Source organism: Macadamia integrifolia, chromosome 13, assembly GCF_013358625.1.
Source record: "Macadamia integrifolia cultivar HAES 741 chromosome 13, SCU_Mint_v3, whole genome shotgun sequence".
NCBI lineage: Eukaryota > Viridiplantae > Streptophyta > Magnoliopsida > Proteales > Proteaceae > Macadamia > Macadamia integrifolia.
Window position 1 is genome coordinate 21456470 of NC_056569.1, and position 20770 is coordinate 21477239.

General features: G+C 38.4%; 1 long non-coding RNA gene across 1 annotated transcript; it reads right to left on the minus strand.

Annotated features, from left to right (window-relative positions):
* Positions 1-3817: 3817 nt before the first annotated feature.
* On the minus strand, positions 3818-9635 carry LOC122059645. The gene is made up of 3 exons (XR_006134097.1): positions 6404-9635; positions 4148-5043; positions 3818-4044 (listed from the first exon to the last, which is right to left on the minus strand). It is a non-coding gene; the product is annotated as an uncharacterized LOC122059645 (long non-coding RNA).
* Positions 9636-20770: the final 11135 nt, after the last annotated feature.

Below are 20770 nucleotides of genomic sequence, written 5' to 3' on the forward strand. Positions count from 1 at the left end.
TGGGTCCCACAGTCGAGTTTCCTGAAGAGGACTGGTGGACCCCTGAGGAGTTTGAGCACGGCGTAGACTGCTCGTGCGAGAGCTGTGCTGCAGGACAGCAGTTCTGAGGCCGAGCTGAGCTCCACTCTGGAGGCCGTGCTGAGCTCCACTTCCGAGGCCGAGCTGAGATCTTCTATATGATGCCGAGCTGGGCACAACCCTTGATGCCGAGCTGAGCTCCAGCCTTGATACCGAGCCGAGCTGTGTACTCTGATGATTTTGATGATTTTCTGTATGTATTTGATATTTGATCTTTATTCTTTTTGTGTATATATCATGCCTTCGGGCCCAAATGTATATAATTATTGTATCACAATTCGGGTATCAAGTATATGGGACTATTTCACAGGTAAAACTTAGTCTTCCGCTGATCTGACGAACTTGTGTTAGTGTGTGTATGCTGTGGTGGAATACAGTATCTGATGATCCTGGCAGGTTTGGGTTAACCGGTGTTAACTCGGTCACCGCTCCGGTTCAGTGTGAACGGGGTGTGACACAGCAAGCAAATAAAAAAATTTTTTACCGTACAATTTTTGTTCATTTTTTACTAGTCCAACTTTTGTTCATTTTTTACTTTTGTCCTTTCATCAAAGACAGAAACTTGTATGATCTTTTGTTTCCATGTAACCTCTCTCTCTCTCTCTCTCTCTAATGTAGATTTATCACTGTAATAGAACACAGGACGAAATAGAGTTTCATGAGGGGAATTGAAGGTGATAATTGGGGGCTCAAGTGCTTTTTCTAGTAATTGCCATTAGAAAATCCTAGATTTCTAGATAACCAAATGTGGATTTGGTTGAGAGAGTTCCATGGTCAGTCTTCAGTTTCTATTTAAGGGAACCTTCAAGTACACATTCCTGATTAGAGTACAAGCTTCATATTATGATATTTTGACGTCGATCAGATTAAGTTCCTCAAATGTATTTTCTTCTCTAAGTCTTTTGGTTTCTGTTGCACTTGAAGTCGGCAGACCCTTTTCTTTCTTCTCTTCTTTAAGACTTTTGCTTTCCATTCTTTTCTGACAGAGACAGCAAGCAAATAAAAAATAATGGAATTGAATTTTTTTTTGAAAAGAAACTCATATCAATCAAGGAAAATAACCCAAATTCTCTTAGGTTTTGAGAGAGACAGCAAGACAACACAGATATGAATTTGAAATTTTAAAGATAAATAAGCTCAAATCAGCCAATGAAAATAACCTTAAATCAGCATTCCTGTTCTCAAAACCCTAAATCACAGATCTAGACATATTGATGCCTTTTGAGAGAGAGAGAGAGAGATATAGAATGATAGAGATTTAATCAACAATTTGTTCAACAAGGGAAGCTATTAAGAAAAAAAAAACCATGACATTAACAAAAGAAAACGTTGGTGCAGAGAAAACACAACAAGCTCATACCTTTGCACAGAGCTTTGTAACAAAGAGAGAGCGAATCGAGAGTGAAGTTGAGCGCTGAACCTAGAGAGTGAGGAGTCGAGCGACGAACAGAGAGATTCGAGAGCGTGGAACAGAGAGATAGTCGAGAGTGTTGAGCGGCGAACAGAGGGAGAGTCAAGATAGCAGGAAGAGTCGAGGGAAATAGCAGGTCTGAGCTTTTGGTTACAAAGAACCGAGAGGGAGAGTCGAGATCGAGAGAGAGAGGCCGAGAGATAGAGGGAGAATCGAGATAGAGAGAGAGGCCGAGAGATAGAGAGAGTCGAGAGAGAGAGGAGAGTCGAGGGAAATAGCAGGTCTGAGCTTTTGGTTACAGAGAACCGAGAGGGAGAGTCGAGAGAGAGAGAGAGAGAGAGAGAGAGAGAGAGAGAGAGAGAGAGAGAGAGAGAGAGAGAGAGAGAGAGAGAGAGAGAGAGAGAGAGAGAGAGAGAGGCCGAGAGATAGAGAGAGTCGAGAGAGAGAGACAGAGAGAGAGAGAGAGAGAGGGAAAATATTACAGCTTTTATTTCAAAAAGATGAGCAAACCGGTTTGTTCTCTAATGGTTTGGTTGAAGACGGTTTTTTCACTGGTTTAACATTGTATTATGGTTGATTAATCTGAACCGTGGATATAGAATATTACACGTGTCAGCCGCTTAGGGTGGAATTGTATGGAATTGTACAATATGAGAATTTCAGACGATTTCTACCCCCGCTGCCCCCGTGTGTGACATTTTTGGCTTGGAGGGGATATAGGAATACTTTACAGGGGTTGAACTTTGGATCCTCTCACGTAAGGATGTGAATTTGAAATCGAAACCGTTTATTGAAATCAAATCAAGCTGTTTACACTGAAATTGCAAAATTTGGTTCTGGTTTCAAGTTTAAGACCGATTAGTTAAATGGGTCGAGTAGGTTTTAACCGTTTAGCCCCTTAGTTTCAATCCAAATTGACACCATGAAAACTAAACCAAACCGTTAAAACCGATCCAATTAACTCATATAACGATTAAATATTTGCTTATTTTAACAAAACATAATGATTTAATTTAGGAAAAAATTAAAGACCATAGAGGATGTCCAATAGTCTATTCAATAATTTACTCTTATTATGTAGCTATGTAGTTAAATTCTTGCTTGTTCAACTACCTCATTTAATTTGATACAAGATTGAAGCGTTTATCAACAAAAGCAAATTTTAGTACGCATACGAGTAAACTAGTAAACCGATTACTAACTGTTTAGAAATCCTATGGAATAAATCGCGATCAAAACCATTTAAAAACCGTGGAACCAAAACCGTTACTAAATGGTTGCAGTTTCAAAAAGTGCAGCCGTTTAGTAAATGGTGCGGTTTTGGTTTTAGCTAAATAAATGTGAACCAAACCAGACCGCATCATATACTTCGAAACCAAACCAATTAACACCCTTACTCTCACGTGTTTTAGTGCACATCAACGACTGAAAACTCTTGGTCATGCAGCCCTGGCCATTGGATGCTCATTGGGCACATTGGGCACACTTGAAGAGATGTTTTTCACTATTGAAGGGTCATCGCATGCAGTATGGAATTTCAGCTTGCGATGTGGATATATTTTCCCCATAAAAAGTTTTAACTATTGAACTTATTTAATGGGAGAGGGTTCTCTAAAAGGCAACATGGCCTCTATACCAAATGGAGATCAATGGAAGCACACGTGGAAACATCAATGACAGTAAGATTTCCTTTTTCCATGGGAGCTGGGCGGTCATATCCAAGAGGACATGCTACCTTCTAGGCTTCTTATTCCCTTAACATTTTTTATCGTACAACATTGTTACAGCTAACAAAGTCTAGGGCCAGGCCTAGAAGTCGATGCTATCTAGAAAACCTCCCTAAACATGCTAGTATAGAAATTCTACTCTCCTGAGAAAAACTATAAAGACAAAGGTGTTTGATTAAATTGAGAGAAAAGAACACTATTTAGTCGCGTGGATCTTGCACCCAAATAGAAGAGTTTGTGAAATTACAACCCCTTTCCCATGAAATCAAGAATCTCATCCATATTAATGCTCTAACATACACTTTCATTGACCCTCGTGTTAGTATAAAGCCAAACGGCCAGGTAGCGATCTTGTGCCCTTAAATTTATTTGACTTGTGTAATCCAAACTAATAAATACTCTTTATCCAAACATTGTACGCAGCTACATAAACTATCTACTGGCACAATGCTAGTGGAAGCGTAGGATCCCCTTCGTAAGTGGTAGTGTTCTTTGCCTTTATATAGTGTAGAGAAAAGATCCCAACGAAGCCACCGGAGTGAAATTTCTTGCCACGTCCACTCCCAATGGCTCGAGAGTATTAGGTCAGACGGACAAAATGTGGGTAAAGATATCAACGGGTTCAATTTAATTTTATAATTCAGTTTCAATTTAATTCAAAGGTAAATGTTGCTCCATTGTGATCAAGTGATCATGGTTCGAATTAGAAAACAGCCTCTTGATGAAGCTGAGGTAAACTGCATACATTATGACCCTCCTCCCCATTGGTGTAAACCAATGCTTCACCAATCTGACATCGTGGGAAACCTCTGCTCCATAGTATATTAACTGAATCAAGAATCACAAGTCACAACATAGACTAAATGGAAGATTGCCATTGTGGTTTGCTCAAGGTAAATGTCAGTGATTCCTTCTTGAATAATATGGCTACCTGTGAAGGGTTCCTTCCTTGAGAACTAGGCTGTAGAATATTCTTTTCCCCATGCCAACAGGAGCATGTGAGGTGCTGCTGCACAGTTCATATACAATGTCAGGAGGAGAAAGAGAGAGTGAGACGATGCATAACACCAACAAGAGGACATCAACGCTAACTGATTCACCACAAGTTCACCCAGTAGCATTAATATTTTGAATCAAAAGTGACCACATTATCAATTCAAAAACAAACACACACACACACACATAAGATTCACTAGATGATTACAAAATTTATGGGTTTGCAAGCATGGACCCAACTTTCTTTGCTTCTATTATTCAATGTTTAATTGTTCATAAACCAAAAATAACATATAGACCACACTCCACAGCCTCCTGAAAAGACAATGGTGGGTTGCTGACCACTATGCAGTGTTAAGTGTTGAATAGGAGATGCATATTTCTCATTGTAGAAGGAAGCACAGAAAACGCTAACAGCACAAGAAGGAGACCCCACCCAGAGAAGGTGAAGAAAGAAAGAAGAACAAATACTCCTTGAGGACATTTTTGACTTTTTGTTTAGGTTAAGGGCAGCTTGGCAGTTTCAAAAGAAATCATGCTAAACAGAGGCAGATGAATGGTGAAAAAAAGAGAACCATCTACTGCCATTAAATCAGTTGACAGGATGAATACGAATCTCTCGATATCATGATGATTTTCTCAAAGCAACAAGGTAGAATCCCTCAAAAAGCTTTCCGTAGAAAAGTATCAGCTTCCCGACGACTACCTCTTTCCTGCCAAATAGACACCGGAAACTATGGCTGCCCCAGCAACTGCAACACCAAGGGATATAAAGATTTTCATGGCAGAGACAGTTGATTTTCTTGCAGGAATTTCAAGGAGAACCTTAACCTGAAAATGAAATTCATACACAGATTAAAAACACTACTGAAAAATCATAGGTAGAGAGATTCATAATTATAAACAAAAGAAACCTATAAAAGATTACCAAATTCCTTAGTACATATTTTTTTCATTCGATCTTCTTTGGATCCTTACTCTAGTAACTACTGATCCGATATTTTTCAAGGCAGAGTAGATGAACTCATAGGTTCCATCTGGTTGAAATGGAAATAAAGAGAAGGAAGTGCAATTAAATTTAATTTACTTTGCAACCAAATAGCCAGAATTTGAAAATAATAAACATCTGAAAAATATAATTACCAAATATCTCAAGAGTTTTAAGTAGATTACACAATTATGAATACAAAAATTCCCCTTTTTTCTTTTTAAACCAATTACAATTTCTTTTCTGTTACTTGCAACCAGATGGACCCATAGGGATATGATATAATTTTAATAAAATGTATTTTGCAAGTCGATCAATAAACAAGATCCAACATAGAGGCATTTCAGAGCTTATGCAACAGCTCTAAAAACCACGGTAGGACTTTACTTCCTTTTTATTCATGGCAATAGTGATGATATCTGTTTTACAAACAGTCTAATAAAGGGTGTACCCAGTGCACGAGGCTCCTGCCACTGCAGGGTCTGGGGAGGGTCATAAGGTACACAGCCTTACTCTCCCCCCCCCAGCCACCCCGCTTCAGAGAGGCTGTTTCCTGACTCTAAACCACAGCCACTAGGTCGCAACGGAGCTACCTTACTGTTGAGCGGAGATCTGCCCTCTATGTATATTGCATCTTATTTGGATAAGGCTGTCTGGACTCGAAGGTTGGACCACAGACTGCTAAGCCAAAAATCCTCCGCCCAGTGCAGCTTAAGAGGAACTTGGTCAAGCTTGGAAGAATAAAACCTACTCTGTTAATCTGCTAGTTACTAGTGGACACACAAAGTGACCAGCTTTTCCTATTAATATGGACGAAGGCATCAGATACAAGGACAAGGTATCCCAGATCTAGATTTAGGGAGGCTTCACCAAGGCTAACTAGGCACAATGTTAGAGGGATCCACCAGCTGGTCCCACCTGGAGATATCCCATATCAAACTCATTGGGAGAACATAGCCATCCAACCAACCAAGTATCTGTCAGATGGCACCAAGGCAACAGTCCAGGAATTGCCATAGAGCAGATGTTAGTAAACTCAACCAGATTTAAGCATAGTAGATCCCTTGATGGAAAAATTAATGGAATGTTCCATGACCATTCATGTGCAGCATGTATGAACCTATGTCATTGGCATGTTGCCACTACATTCTATTGATGGGCTACTTCAAGGTATCATGGATTCCATAGGAAGGAAATACTGACATCAACAGGTTGCTTCCAGTGCTTCTTGATTCCTTGCAGGTGCCCCCTGCCAACAACTGCAACAACTGAAGTATGTTCACTGGCGACTCTAAGTAATGTGGCTGACATGTACCTGAACAAGCGAATACATTTGCAATCCAGCTCATAGTAAGACAGGAAATAAGAAAATAACAACTGAGGACGCTGACTTCCTTGTGAAGAAATGAAATAAGTAATTAAAGGACTATAAATTGCTGTACATAAACCCTGATTGCAAAAAGAATTACATGAATAATTTTACTTACAATACACGATTTTTGATGTTCAGTACACTTCTATTTAAAATGCAAACACACATATCCACACAGCACACATATACTACACAAGAAAAGATTTTCAATGCCTTGCCTGTAGTGATATTCTGATGTAGGTCCACTCTTTTTCCTTCCTCAGAGAGAGAGAGAGAGGTCATATAGTGAAAATTTAATCGGAACAGCTATCAATTTCTGCATTCCACTTTCTGACCTGTTGCAAATGTCCAACGAGAGACTCCTTTAAACTTGGTCTCCTTCAGAATGGATGACCAAAGGAGTGCAAAGAAGCACCCACATCAACCATACCATACTTGGGCTTCACATTCACTTGTTCTTTCAACACATGCTTGACCAGACTACAGCCAAAGAGGGCCCCTAGAGGAAAAAGGCCAACTAGAAGGAAGACTGAAGCCAAAGTCATCCTCCAAAAACTAGCACCATCTTAAAACACCAATAAGAGTTGAGCTTGCAAAATTTATTGCATTCCAAGAGATGACCTAATTGAACCCAATGATGCAGATCAGCATCAAGGTAGGTACTCATTAAAGTACCAACGCAAGGAGTAAGCCAGGCCAGAACCATGACTTGTGGGTCTGATTTGGGCGACTTTTGGACCAGTTTACTGGCTTGCGGTACAGGTTATGGTTCACGTTAAAGAACCAGGTCGTGGAGCTTAGTTAGGATTGTTTTATTTTATTATTTTATTATTTATTTCCTTACTTGTAAAGACTGAAATCCCCTGTTTATTCTCAGCCTCTTTTTAAGGTCTTTAGATAGAGTTTTGGTTGAAATAGAACTCTCCTACTGTTTTACGGTTTAGGAGTTCTATTCCCGTTTTGTTACTAATTTTATTTCATTATCTGTTAAGGATTGTGGCGCAAAAGTTTAGTTGCACTATTTCAACATGTTGGTCACAGGTTCGAGAGCCTAGTGCACTGGATTGCTCTTTATTTATTTATTATTTATTTTTTTTTGGGTAAATATATCTGTTAAGGGTTGGTTTCTTATTGCCTATTACACTGTGCTATTGCCAGCATGCAACTATCCTATTAGTTTCTATATAAGCATGTAAGGCCTAGAGCCTCCCCAAGATGTTTGCTGTTGAATAAAATTGGCTTCCGCCTTCTTCATGTTCTGATTCAGAATATAATAGTGGAATGCAACTAATCCTTGGTGTGATTCTGAGGTTGGCCAATGGGATGTCAATTTAGTTCCAGGTGAGATATTTGGTTCATATCAATTTTCCATTCTACCATTTCTTCCTAGCTATCCATCATTGATCAGCTTAGTAATTTCTGAGTTTTCTTTCAAGTTCCTACACATGCAATAATTCTGAAGAATTCAGTTTCTTGCTTAATCTTTTGATATTTCAATTCTGACTTCACATCATACAATCAGATTTTGTTCTGAGCATATTCATGGAATTAAAATCAGACTCTGATATCAGATCATTAGAATCCTATTACTACTGGGATTTCTGACTTCTCAGATTTGTTTTCCTGATGTCCCAGTACTATTATGGATTTCTGTTTTGCAGCTCAGGTTAGAAGTTCTGATATTTTATTGGGTGAATTAAGAAGTTCTGATATTAATTTTGAGTTCTACTGTAGATTGGTTCCAGACTCTGATATTCTGTTCTTTTAAGAGAATAGGATATTCCATTAAATTCTGGAGAGCACCTGATAATCTGATTTCTGTTTACTGTTCATTCTTCAATTCTGATCATAATCTAATCACAGCGATTCTGTTTCTGTCTGGGTTCCTAAACCTAATCTCTTAGGCTTCTGGAAACCCATCACCCAAAATTGTTGAAATGCTGCCAGACTTGATTGAGACCTAGTGATGAAGTTGAAGATAACAAATCAACCCAATTTAGAAAGGATACAGAAGTTGAAGATAATCTTGTCTCTAGTGACCAACACCAGTCTCTCATTACGATCAGTGGTCCAAAAGAAGGAAATCACCGTGGTAGAAATCCAAAAGCCCCAGATAAGTTTTGCAGATTACTGTGCTACTCAGGGAAGAAATAAGGGGAACTTTATGGTACCTGGAGGCTTCAACATTCTTAACGAAGGAAACCAAATGGATATTTCTACAATAAGCTTCTAAAGCTTGTCACTTCCCACCATTTACCACTATTCTCTCCAACTCCCAACTATTGCCCCATTTTTTTTTATTAACAAAATATAAATGATAATCTATCATAAACCACACTAGAAGCAACTTCGAATCCATTTATAGTTAAATCACATTGGCATGGTGTAGGAAAACGAAAAGGCACTTCGTAGAAAATATATAATGAAAGATCTCAGCATGTGGGATGGATACAGCTGTCTGTATCTATGTCCAGGTCTTTTTGGTGAGGAAGATTCAGATCGCTGTCTTCCATGTTAGGGTCACCTTATACATATTCATATCTAGGCATCTGTAGTTGGAGCACAAGTATTCTTATGGAACAAAGTTTCCAGTTAGCCAATCCAGTTGATGACTCAAAGCATGCCTTCCAACCTCCTAAAACCACCATTAAAGCAACCTGATGCAGTTGGGCGATGGAAGGGATCTCTTTGATTTGGGAATTATCCTATTTACTTTCCTTTTTGGTTTAGAAATTAGTTTGATAGTATTTTAATTTAGATTGGATTTTTATTTTAGTGGCTATGTAGGTTAGTTTCCATTTTCAAGTAGTTTCCATTAATTGTTTGACTTTTCCTTTATATTAGTCATGTAATGGATGGAGGAACTCAGTTTTTAGACTTGATGAATAGAAATTTTGGTTGAGAATTTTTTTGGTTTTGAAACCATGGCTGCCGACCCCTTTTTCTCCCTCTCTGAAATCTTCTAATCTCTTCTTTTCCCTCTCCTATTTTCCTCTTTAGTTCTTCTTCTTCTCTTCTTTTTACTTTTTTTTGTTTCTATCGTCTCTCTGTCTGCTGCTCTGTTTCTGTGTTTTTTTTTTTTTACTAATATTTTGTTTATTATAATATGGCAACGTAATGTTTCAACTTTACGCTGAAGAGACCAAAACCCTCGATCGAAGCTCGAACTCTCGAAGAGATGAAAACCCTCGACCGCTGCAAGCCTGCAACTTCTTCTCTTCTCCTTCTCCAGCAGCCACCGCTGCAACTTCTTCTCTTCTCCTTCTCCTTCTCCTTCTCCTTCTCCTTCTCCGGCAGCAACCGCTGCAACTTCTTCTCTTCTCCTTCTTCGGCAGCCACCGCCTGCAACTTCTTCTCTTCTCCTTCTCCGGCAGCCACCGCCTGCAACTCTTCTTCTTCTCCTTCTCCGGCAGCAACCAACAGCGGATAAGATCTTCTTCTTCTCCTTCTCCGGCAGCAACCAACAGCTGGACTGGTTCTTCGGCAGCCACCGCCTGCAAGATCTTCTTCTCCTTTTCCGGCAGCAACCAACAGCCGGACTGGTTCTCCGGCAGCCACCGCCTGCAACTTCTTCTTCTTCTCCTTCTCCGGCAGCAACCAACAGCAACGTCTTCTCTTCTCCTTCTCTGGCAGCAAGAACGACAACAACCACAATACGATATCGCCTGCGACATCTTCTCCTCCGGCGGTTAGAGCGACAACTAGGTAAGGGCCCCACCTGCGAGTAACTTCGATCTTTGTTCTTTTCTTTTATGCCGCTTGCCTTCTATTATCTGCTCCGGTTGGGTATTCTCTACAACCTCTACCCTTTGGTTCTTTGAGTTTCTCTTTGATTTTTTTAGTTTCAGTACCTTCTATTATTTGTTTTTTGGTGGGTTGAAAGAAATGCAGGAATTATCATATGGGTTTAGATGGATTCATGTCATTTTTCTGTTCTATGTTGTTATACTTTTAGCCTTTTCGATGTTTATAATATGTTTTCCTCTTTAGTTGTATATCTAGTTATCTACTATCTAGAGCTTGATCTGAAGGTGGGAAATCATATATTTTAGATTGCTGGAAAAAAAAAAAATATAAGAACTTGACAATTGTCATGGTTGTGTTAAGTGAAATGATTAAGTTGGATTTGTGAGCATTTGATTGTTGTTTTTTTATGTTATCATGTTAATGTTATTGGTTAACACTTAACATACTTTGTTACTCTGTTTTGTAACTTGTAGGATAATAGGGCTATAGGAGTTCAGAATGGATGGTACTATTGGTGGACCTGGTAGTAGTGGGGGTAATAATATAAGCACGGCTGCAAATGATCCATCCAAAGACCCAACCAGGAAGGCCAAATCAAATGACCCTGGGTGGAAGTATGGGTATTGGCCTGACCTTTCAGACAAGAACCTTGTTAAATGCACTCTTTGTGGGAAAAACCTCAAGTGTGGAATTAAAAGGTTAAAGCAACATTTGGTGGGTGGATATGGAGATGTTACTAAGTGTACCAAGACAACTGTAGCGATTGCTACAGAGATGAATGCAGCTCTTATGCGCAATAAGAAGAAAAGGATGCAAGACATTTTAGATGATGATGATGTTGGTGCTGGTGCTGGTGCTGGTGCTGGTGCTAATGTGGATGTTGATATAAAAGTTGCAGGTCAAAGACAGTCTAGTAGGACTCCTTCTTCTACAACCTCTAGACTTATTCCTATCTCTGGGACATCTGCTAAGAAAAAGAAAGTAGTCATTCAGCCACAAGTAAGGGGCCCCATGGATGCTCATGTTAGATGGACTCCTGAGCAAGTGGTTGCTGAGAGGCATCTTAAAGGTAGTACTCAGACTACTATAGAGAACCGGTTTAGATCAGCAGAAAAAAAAAAGAGAGTTGATAATCACATTGTTGACTGGGTTTATCAGTGTGGTATTCCATTCAATGCTCTTAAGTCAAGGAGGTTTGAGATGATGGTAGAATCTATTGCACAGTACGGGTCAGGATATAAGCCCCCAAGTTATCATGAAGTGAGAGTGCCATTGTTAAAGGCAGCAAAGGATAGAACTGCAAAGATGAAGAATAACTATGAAGAGTATTGGAAGCAATATGGGTGCACTCTAATGACTGATGGGTGAATGGATAAAAGAGGACGGCATTTAATTAATTTCATCGTTAACTGTCCAGAGGGGACTTATTTTATGGAATCTGTTGATGCATCTAGTATATCTCAAACTGCAGAGAAGTTGTTTGAATTGATTGACAACAAAGTTCAAGAAATTGGTGAGGACTATGTTGTGCAAGTTGTGTCACATAATGCATCGGCTTATAAATTAGCCGGAACAATGCTGATGCAGAAGAGGACAAAGTTGTATTGGACTCCTTGTGCAGCGCATTGCATTGACCTGATGTTGGAGGAAATAGGATTCTTGAATTCTAATAGGACTGTGATAAGTAAGGCAAAAAAAGTAACCAACTTCATCTACAGGCACACACGCATTCTTGATGCAATGAGGGCTAGAACAAATGGGAGGGATCTTGTGAGGACAGCAGCTACTAGATTTGCAACTGCTTTCTGACACTTCAAAGCTTGTTAAAACATAGAGATGACTTGAGACATTTGTTTATTTCTGAAGAATGGACTAGTTCTAATTTGGCAAAGACCGAAGCTGGGAAGAAAGTGGTTGAGACGGTGTTTGCGGTAGCATTTTGGAATGGTGTGGAAAATTGTCTTAGAGCTTCAAAGCCACTTCTTACTGTCTTGAGGATTATGGATGGTGATGAGAGGCCTTCTATGCCTGAGGTTCAATTTGCCATGGATGAGGCAAAAAAGAAAATAAAAGAAAATTTTGGAGATAAAGAAAGGCAATACAAGAAAATGTTAGATATTGTTAACAGGCGTTGGGAGATTCAGATGGGGCGTCCTTTGTATGGAGCAGCACTATTTCTTAATCCTGGCAAATTTTTTTCTTGTAAGGAAGGTGATGATGGTGGCTACCAAATTATATCTTCTCTACAGCTTGCATTTAATGAAGTCATTGAAAGAATGATACATGAACCAGCTTTACAAGACAAGATAAATACTCAAGCCACTTTGTATAGATATTCTCGAGGTGGTTTTGCCTCGGATATGGCAATTAGATCACGGGCAACCATGAGTCCTAGTAAGTAGAGTACATTGTTTAGTTGTTTTGCTTGTGTGATATATTAAATATCAATCTAGCTATTTTTATATATATTTATTTTTGATAGTTACTTGGTGGGGTTCATTTGGAGGTCATGCTTTTGAGCTTTCAAAGATTGCAAGACGTATTTTAGGGCTTTGTTGCTCCTCTTCTGGTTGCGAGCGCAACTGGAGCACATTTGAGTTTGTAAGTAGCTGGGTATTACACCTATTTCATATTTTAGACTTTTTATTTTTGGAACAATAACTTTGTTTGTTGTTCTCTATTGTTTATGAATTCAGATTCATACCAAGAAGAGGAATAGGCTAGAACATCAACGTTTGAATGATCTAGTCTATGTTCAATACAATCACCGCCTAGAAGAAAGGTTTCAACAAAGGCGTCTCCTCAACAGAAATTATGATCCACTTGTGCTTGATGAACTGGATTGGAGTAGTGAGTGGATGATTGACGAGCAAGTGGATGATGTAGTCCATCCCGATGCTGATCTCACATGGGATGTTGCTGGTAGAACAATGGGGGCAACAATGGAGGGGCCCAATCGACCCAAGAGAGCTCAATCATCAACCTCTAGAGGAAATTTGTGCTACACACGCCGTGGTAGAGGGAGAGTTGTTGGGGAGTTATCAGAATCAGATGGGGAAGAAGATTTGGAAGAAGAGGATGATGTGAATGATGACTTGGATGTCATAGATAACTTTGGTGAAAATGCAAATGCTTCTAGTGGGCAACAAAGGAATCTGCCATCTGCTGATTTGTTGGATGATTATGATGATTAAGTCATTTGTGTTTGACTGTTTGGATTTTATGTATTGTTTAAACTTTAAACTTTAAACTTGGAACTTGAATGATTAGTTAAGTTTTTTTTTTTTTTTTTTTTTTTTTTTTTTTTTTTTTTTTTTTTTTTTTTTTTTTTTTTTTTTTTTTTTTTTTTTTTTTATGTTGAGTTCATTTGCTATCAAGCTTTATTGCTTCAGTAAGTCATTAATAGCTTAACAGGTTAGCCACTTATCTTATCATTTGATCTATTGATTCTATTCTTAGGTTTCCAAATATATATCTCTCATTCATATATAATATATTGACATATATACCTTTTACTTTGTTCAGGTTGCTCACTCACTTCCAATCATTGTTTTCAAGCTTTAGTCACAGGTTAGCCTTTTAATTTTTACTTTTGTGTGATGTACATGTTGATTTTTTATGACTTGATGAGTGATGAATTGATGTATAACTGTATAAGTCAATAATTTATGTTGATTTTTTATGACATGATATGGCTATGTTGATTTTTTTGATGATTTGATGTTACTTAATGTTTTTTTTATATGTTATAGGGTATATATTCTAGGCTTGTAGCATGCTAAATAACTTTAAAAAATAGGAAAAATAAAAAAATAGCATATTAAATAAATTTAGAAAATAGAAAAAATAAAAAATGACACACGGACGATTTGACCGCCATGGCAACTCCAAAACGGGCGATTCATCTCCAAATCGATTAGCCACCCCTCCACCGCCTTGGATCGATTTGACGCCGTGACAACTATGGAACTCATCCTCACCAAGTTTATGGGGTATGCATGTTCATGGTGGGATAATGTACTGCATGCAAGGTTTGTCAGAAGACTTGGACTCGTTACCAATTGGGAGGTCATAAAGCAGATCCTGACTGAAAAATTTGTTCCTCTTAATTATGAGAATGTAATGTTCTATAAACTGCTTAACTTGCAACAAGGTAACAAGGATGTGGATTCCTACACCCTTGAGTTCCACAAGCTGTCTTCATGGTGTCGACTTCAGGAAACAGACCAGCAACGAGTGATGCATTATATTAGTGGGCTAAGTACTGAGATTCGACTTGAGTTGGCTAACACTGATTTCAGGTCTGTTGATGTGGCAGCGGCTCATGCCAAGACAACTGAAGAGAAGTCCGTTTATTGAAAGAGTATGCTCAAGACTCTTTCAATTTATAGACCTCCACCACGTATGGAAGAGAAGAAGCCTGAAGCTCGCAGAGTTGAAGAAAAAAGGTCAGAGGTCCATAAGGACAGTGAATGGGTGAAAAACACCAGATGCCATAGTTGTGGCGAGAAGGGTCACTATTCCAACAAGTGTCCCAACAGGACTCGTTCTGTGAACGTAGCAAAGAAGCAGCAGACAGAGAAGAGTGAAAATGAATCTCATTTATATCCTTATCCCCGTCAAGGACAATGATATTGTCGACGATGAAGATGAGGATGTAGAAGCTCATTCAGCTAGTCTTTCATACTTTTCAAACAGACTAGTTGACAAGGCTCCTCTCTTCAGACAGAAGGATACTCTCCTGCGGCAGAAGCAAATTTAATATCTGCTAAATTTGTTTGAGCACACAACCTTCCACAGAAAGAGCTTTTCAAGAAGATTCACGTGTGAGATTTTGGACCCACAGCTCGAGAAGATGCCACTGCAGTTGTTCAAGTACACTTACAGTTTGGGCCGTTACAGTACCATGTCACCTATTTGGCCACCCCATTGGCGCACTACGACATTCTTTGAGGGCAACCTCGGTAGCGACATGCAGGCATTCTCTATGATGGTACACGAAACACCATCAAGGTGAAGCAAGGTTGTCTGTACTTAATGAGGCCACATGCATTATCAGACATGCCACGTCGTCGACTGACTCCTGCTCCAGTGACACGTCAGACTACTCTCCCTCCTCTTGGTGATATGTTCTCATCTTTTGTTTCGAGATACGTGCCACCTCATTAGTGAGCAACTTACAAGGGTATCTTGGGAGCACAACCTAACTCGGCAAAGTCGAGTTCTTTTAAGATTGGGAGAGCTGATGCAGTTGGGCGATGGAAGGGATTTACTTTCCTTTTTGGTTTAGAAATTAGTTTGATAGTATTTTAATTTAGATTGGATTTTTATTTTAGTGGCTATGTAGGTTAGTTTCCATTTTCAAGTAGTTTCCATTAATTGTTTGATTTTTCCTTTATATTAGTCATGTAATGAGGAACTCAGTTTTTAGACTTGATGAATAGAAATTTTGGTTGATCTCTTCTTCTTTTTATATTTTTTTTTTGTTTCTATCGTGTCTCTGTCTGCTGCTTTGTTTCTGTGTTTTTTTTTTTTTTTTTCACAATTGGAACCCTAGAAGGGTTTTGATTGAAGGGGAAAGAAAAAACAGAGGGCCAAGGGGTTACCCTTTGGTTTTCAGTAGGATTGAAGGGATGGGGTGGGTGAGCGATGGCTTTTTTTTTTTTTTTTTTCACTGTGTTCTCAGTCTTGGTGGAATCCGACACAGAGAATGGAAAGGGAAGAAGAAAGATGGGGAAGGAATAGGATCCTTCGGCTCTGATACCAAGTTGATGGAGAACCTTAGGGAAAGGAGGGGAAATCAGAGTAGAGAGGGGGAAACACTCACACATTCATTCAATAATCAAATTGTTCTCTAAATCTTCAGTCGATTACAACCAATATATAGGAAAATAGGAACATGAAATTTGAAACTTAACTGGAATGGAAACTAGCCTAAATTAGGAAACAACTATAAAAATGAAACCAAAGCAAGGAAATAAATCCTACTCCTACGTTCAAGTCTGGAAACTAAAAGCATGAAATAAAATACTAAGTAAACTACTAATTTTATTTCCAACCTTTGTTGGACCAAAACCCTGGGCTGGACCGGTTCTTCTTGGCTCTTGACTTCCAAAGCCGGTCATGTTGGTCCAACCAAGAAAGGGCAGCCATATCTGCATCATTAGGTCAGATCTGTAACACCTTGAACAGCAAAGAAGAAGATAATAAAGTAGAAGAGGACCTCTCGGGCTTCACAACGCAGAGAGTCAACTGGATCAAACACTAATTCCATCAGCCTTGATCAAACACAAGACAAATCTCCATGGAGAAGACAATAGCAGCAGTCATTAATTTTTTTTTTTTTTTATATCAAAATCACTCTTTTCTTTAGGAGCCTCATTCTCTTTATTTATAATGTTGAAGGGGGAGGGAATTACAAAATAGAAGGTTCCCCCAAAAGGAAACCAAATATTCTCCTAATACAATAGTTACTAAAATTTGAAATTAGAAACAAATTGAAAAAAGGAAACTAACTACTAATGACTTGATTCAACTAATAACTTGACTCCTAAGGAAACAAATATAACTTAAATCAAACCCAACTTAAAAAGGAAACTAATGAAAAAGGAAACAAATCAGTGAATCCCGTATGCAACCTTAGAACCCCTAGTTTAGGCCCATAAAAGTGGCCTATTACACTCAAAACACATGAGATCAAAGGCCCAACATGTATGGAACCCAACCCTAAGCTTATTTTTAATAAAACAAGCCTAGTTTGGTGAAGAATCTGCATCAAGACTTGGAAAATAAAACTTGAAAATCGATTAAACTGTAGTCAAATTTGTAGTAGGTAAACATGAAATCAGTTTCAAGTTTGAATTTTGAAACTCTAAGAAGGTTCAGCACAGAAACCAAATGCTAATATGAAAGCACCAATGGTTAGATGTGAAGTTTCAGTAATCCTAGTTGGAGTAGGAATTAAAAAAAAATCAGAAAAAAAGATAGGTTTTTATGCTAAGAACAGAGTCAGAGACTCAGAACTAGCAATTGATATGATGAGAGGAGAATCAGAGATGAAATTAGAGAGAATAAAATGAACATAGAAGAAGAGAAAGGAAAGATTACACCCGATAATGCACATCGGGGAGATAGATTTGCAAGTGATGGGCATAAGAGAGAGAAAAGAAGATAAGGGGCTGCTTTGGGACTGTGATTGGTAACCCTGAACTTTTTAGAAGAGAAAGGAGAGAAAATAGAAAAGAGGGAAGAGAGAGGAGAGAGGAGAGAAAAAGGAGAGGTGCCAACCTTCACTTCAAACACAAACTTGTACTCATTCCAATATCAAATCTTAGGGAGGCTGTCTCTTATAGATATTAATGTAACTGAACAGAGAAGTGGGGGAAAAATATTCTGAACTGTCCTAAACTCTCCAATTTTTTTCTGCTGCTGGAGAGTTCCTACTTGACTCAATAACTAATTAATAAAGAAACAAAAGACTTAACTGACTAGTACACTTTCTAGACTAAATTAATCTAACTACCTAAGCACATGGGACCACACAATCTTATCCATATACTTAATCCCATGTACAAAGTTAAGACCCCAAATATGGGCTTATAGAAGAGGCCATTACATCCAAAAATAAGAAGCTCAAGGTCCATAAAACCTAACCATGGGCCAAAATAAAGTCTTTTGAAGCCCAATTGGCTCAATTGGACAATCTTATTTGCATCATTTGCTCTCAGAGATGAACAAAACCAGGAGGGAGATCAGATCTGGAACTCCAATCCTGTTTGTACAGCTCAACAACACCAACACTCTTGAAAAAACTTAATTTTTTTACTCAAGTAATGCGTAATTGATAGGGAGTTTATGCTGACTTAAAGTGAATAGACTTAAAATAGAACTCTTAAAATTTTTTAACATTCTAATCTAATTGAAACACTTACCTTGATTACTAATTTTGTGTATTAATTTTTCCCCACTTTTATGTGCTTATAAAACAGGCCCACTACAATTGAAACCCAAGAAAGTAATAGACCCAACTTATAATATAGCTACCCAAAGCTTAATTTTAGCCCATTGGCCTGCCACCAACATCTTATGGGCCTGCAAAGCTTGCATCTAGGCTCCCATTCGGGATCAATTTAATGTAACTGCATCAATCTGTTGTGAAAGAAATAAGCTGATCGTGTTTGTCCATTGTTGAAATATCTTATAGCTTGTAAAAGGCAGCACATCATTTGAAAAGTTTGCTAGGGACTTGAACCTTGTTCCTGAACCCAAGTTTGGGACCTAATATTCAACCAATCTACACATCCGTAGAATGAATTGAGAATGCCTGAATATACTTGGTTATAATTGGAGATGGGGGAAGATCTGTCTAGACTTCTTTTGGTTCTTGTTGATATACTTCCTGCACTTAGGGATGTAAATTATACAGATTTTTATTTGGCAAAATGTACTTTACGGAATCTCTTTGGACTTGATAAAATATTTTTCTATATTATGTAAGAAAAGATCCAAAAAAAATTTAACTTTATATGCTTCAAACTCTGGTTCCTGGCAAAAAAGAAAACACATAAAATCTAGGTAATTTGAGATTTTTTTTCCATAAAAAAGTGCTACCATAATTTGGCTTGCATTTTTGAGTTGGTTGGCTTCTCACATTTAGCAATTGGCATCTGCATGCATTAACACATATAAGATGGACATTATGATGATTTGATTCTGGAAGGTTTTTCTCTGGTTGGCTGCAGGGTGATTCCTATGGTGAGACACATGATATCCAGAAAGCTGGGATTGATTTGGGAGTATTCGTTGGGGATTTGGATTTGGAGGAGGATGTAAGCAGGTACATATGCTATAAAATTATACTTATAATAAGTGGTGGTGGTTTTCTTGAGGTTGCTGCTCAGAAAACCCCAAACCTTATAACCTCTTTTGTGAAGGAGTGTTCCCTTAGATCGTGGTGGCAATGAATACTACCTGTGCTGCCCTAGGGTCCACATAGAGATGTTTTACTGAGGGGGATGGGGATCTGCCACGAAAAAGGATGAATATAGAAGAGAAAGATACTTCAAAGAGAAACAACCAAAATCAAATCGCATCCTAAAAGGAATCCAAAAATGACTCCATGAATTTTGCTGAACATAATAAGGCTCATAGTGTTTTTCTTGTTAAAATGTCCACGTTAAGTAATTATCCAGGGGCATGCAGCAGGGATAAGTCTTTTATATATATGTTATATATTGCTTTTATTCTGATTATAATGGTCTGAGGCAACCATTGGATTGGATTTACTTCTTCTGTAGTGATGATGTATCATTGGATGGACTACAGGAAGAGCTGGAAGAGTGTAAGAATGATGAAGTAAGTACTCTTGGGTTAGCTTTCTTTTTGTCACTTTGCCATGCCTTTACGAGCTAAACTGATGCTGGTATAGTTTTCTTTTAGTACCTAGTAATGCTTTTTAACTGTAAAACAATGCTCTGGCAAAAATTGTCGACTAGATGATAGTGAGGTAAAAATGAGATTTAATGATATTATTGAGCAGTGAACTTTCTTTTTTGCTTCTCTGTTGTGGATGTTTCTGGCATCTGGCCACATTTAAGGGATTGCCTCCTCTTCCTTTATTAATAAAATGGCGAGGGTTTGCCTGATGAACACCACGCTGAATCCTGTGTGTACTAATCCTTATGAAGAAAAATAATAAAAAACAAAAAGATAAAAGATAAAACTTAAATAGTATAAAAAGAATGGAAGAGGGGTGCGATCAGGGTAGCATAAAGCACATGCCTTCAACTGAATGCACATAAAGGTGGATTCTCCTTGGATTTACTGTGTAGCTTGATCTTATATTTTATTGAAGGGGCATTATGGAGGGCTACTTGGTCTTTGTACTGTAGAAACGCAACCCTAAAACGATGCAGAAGATAATGGAAAAAAACAAAACAAACAATGCACACAGATTTTACGAGGTTCGGCAAGGTTGCCTACGTCCCCGGTGAGATGAGATCCGGCTTCACTATCAATGGAGAATAGGGTTACAACGCTCGTCCTCACACCTCTCAGTATTGCTTGCATTACAGAGAAAGAAACCCTCGCTACAAATATATAGCGAAAAAACCTTAATCCGGAAAGTACACAATTGCCCTGTCTAGGTGCTGCACCAGTACTTCTTGGATTAAACTACGACGAAATACAAGACATTGTACACCAACATGTACGTCCCACTATGCTTCATTATTCTATATCACATAATCAGAATATTTCAAAGGAATTCAATTTTGATATATCTAGTGATTTCACACCTGGTAAAGTAGAGTATTTCATCACAATCATTGAAATCTGGTCATGATTTTACTTAGAATTTTGCTCTGAAACATCGGGCCTTGTGAAAGCTCTATTTCCACAATTGTGATTGAAATTTGAAACCTTTTTCACATGTGTGACTGAAAAATTCATTG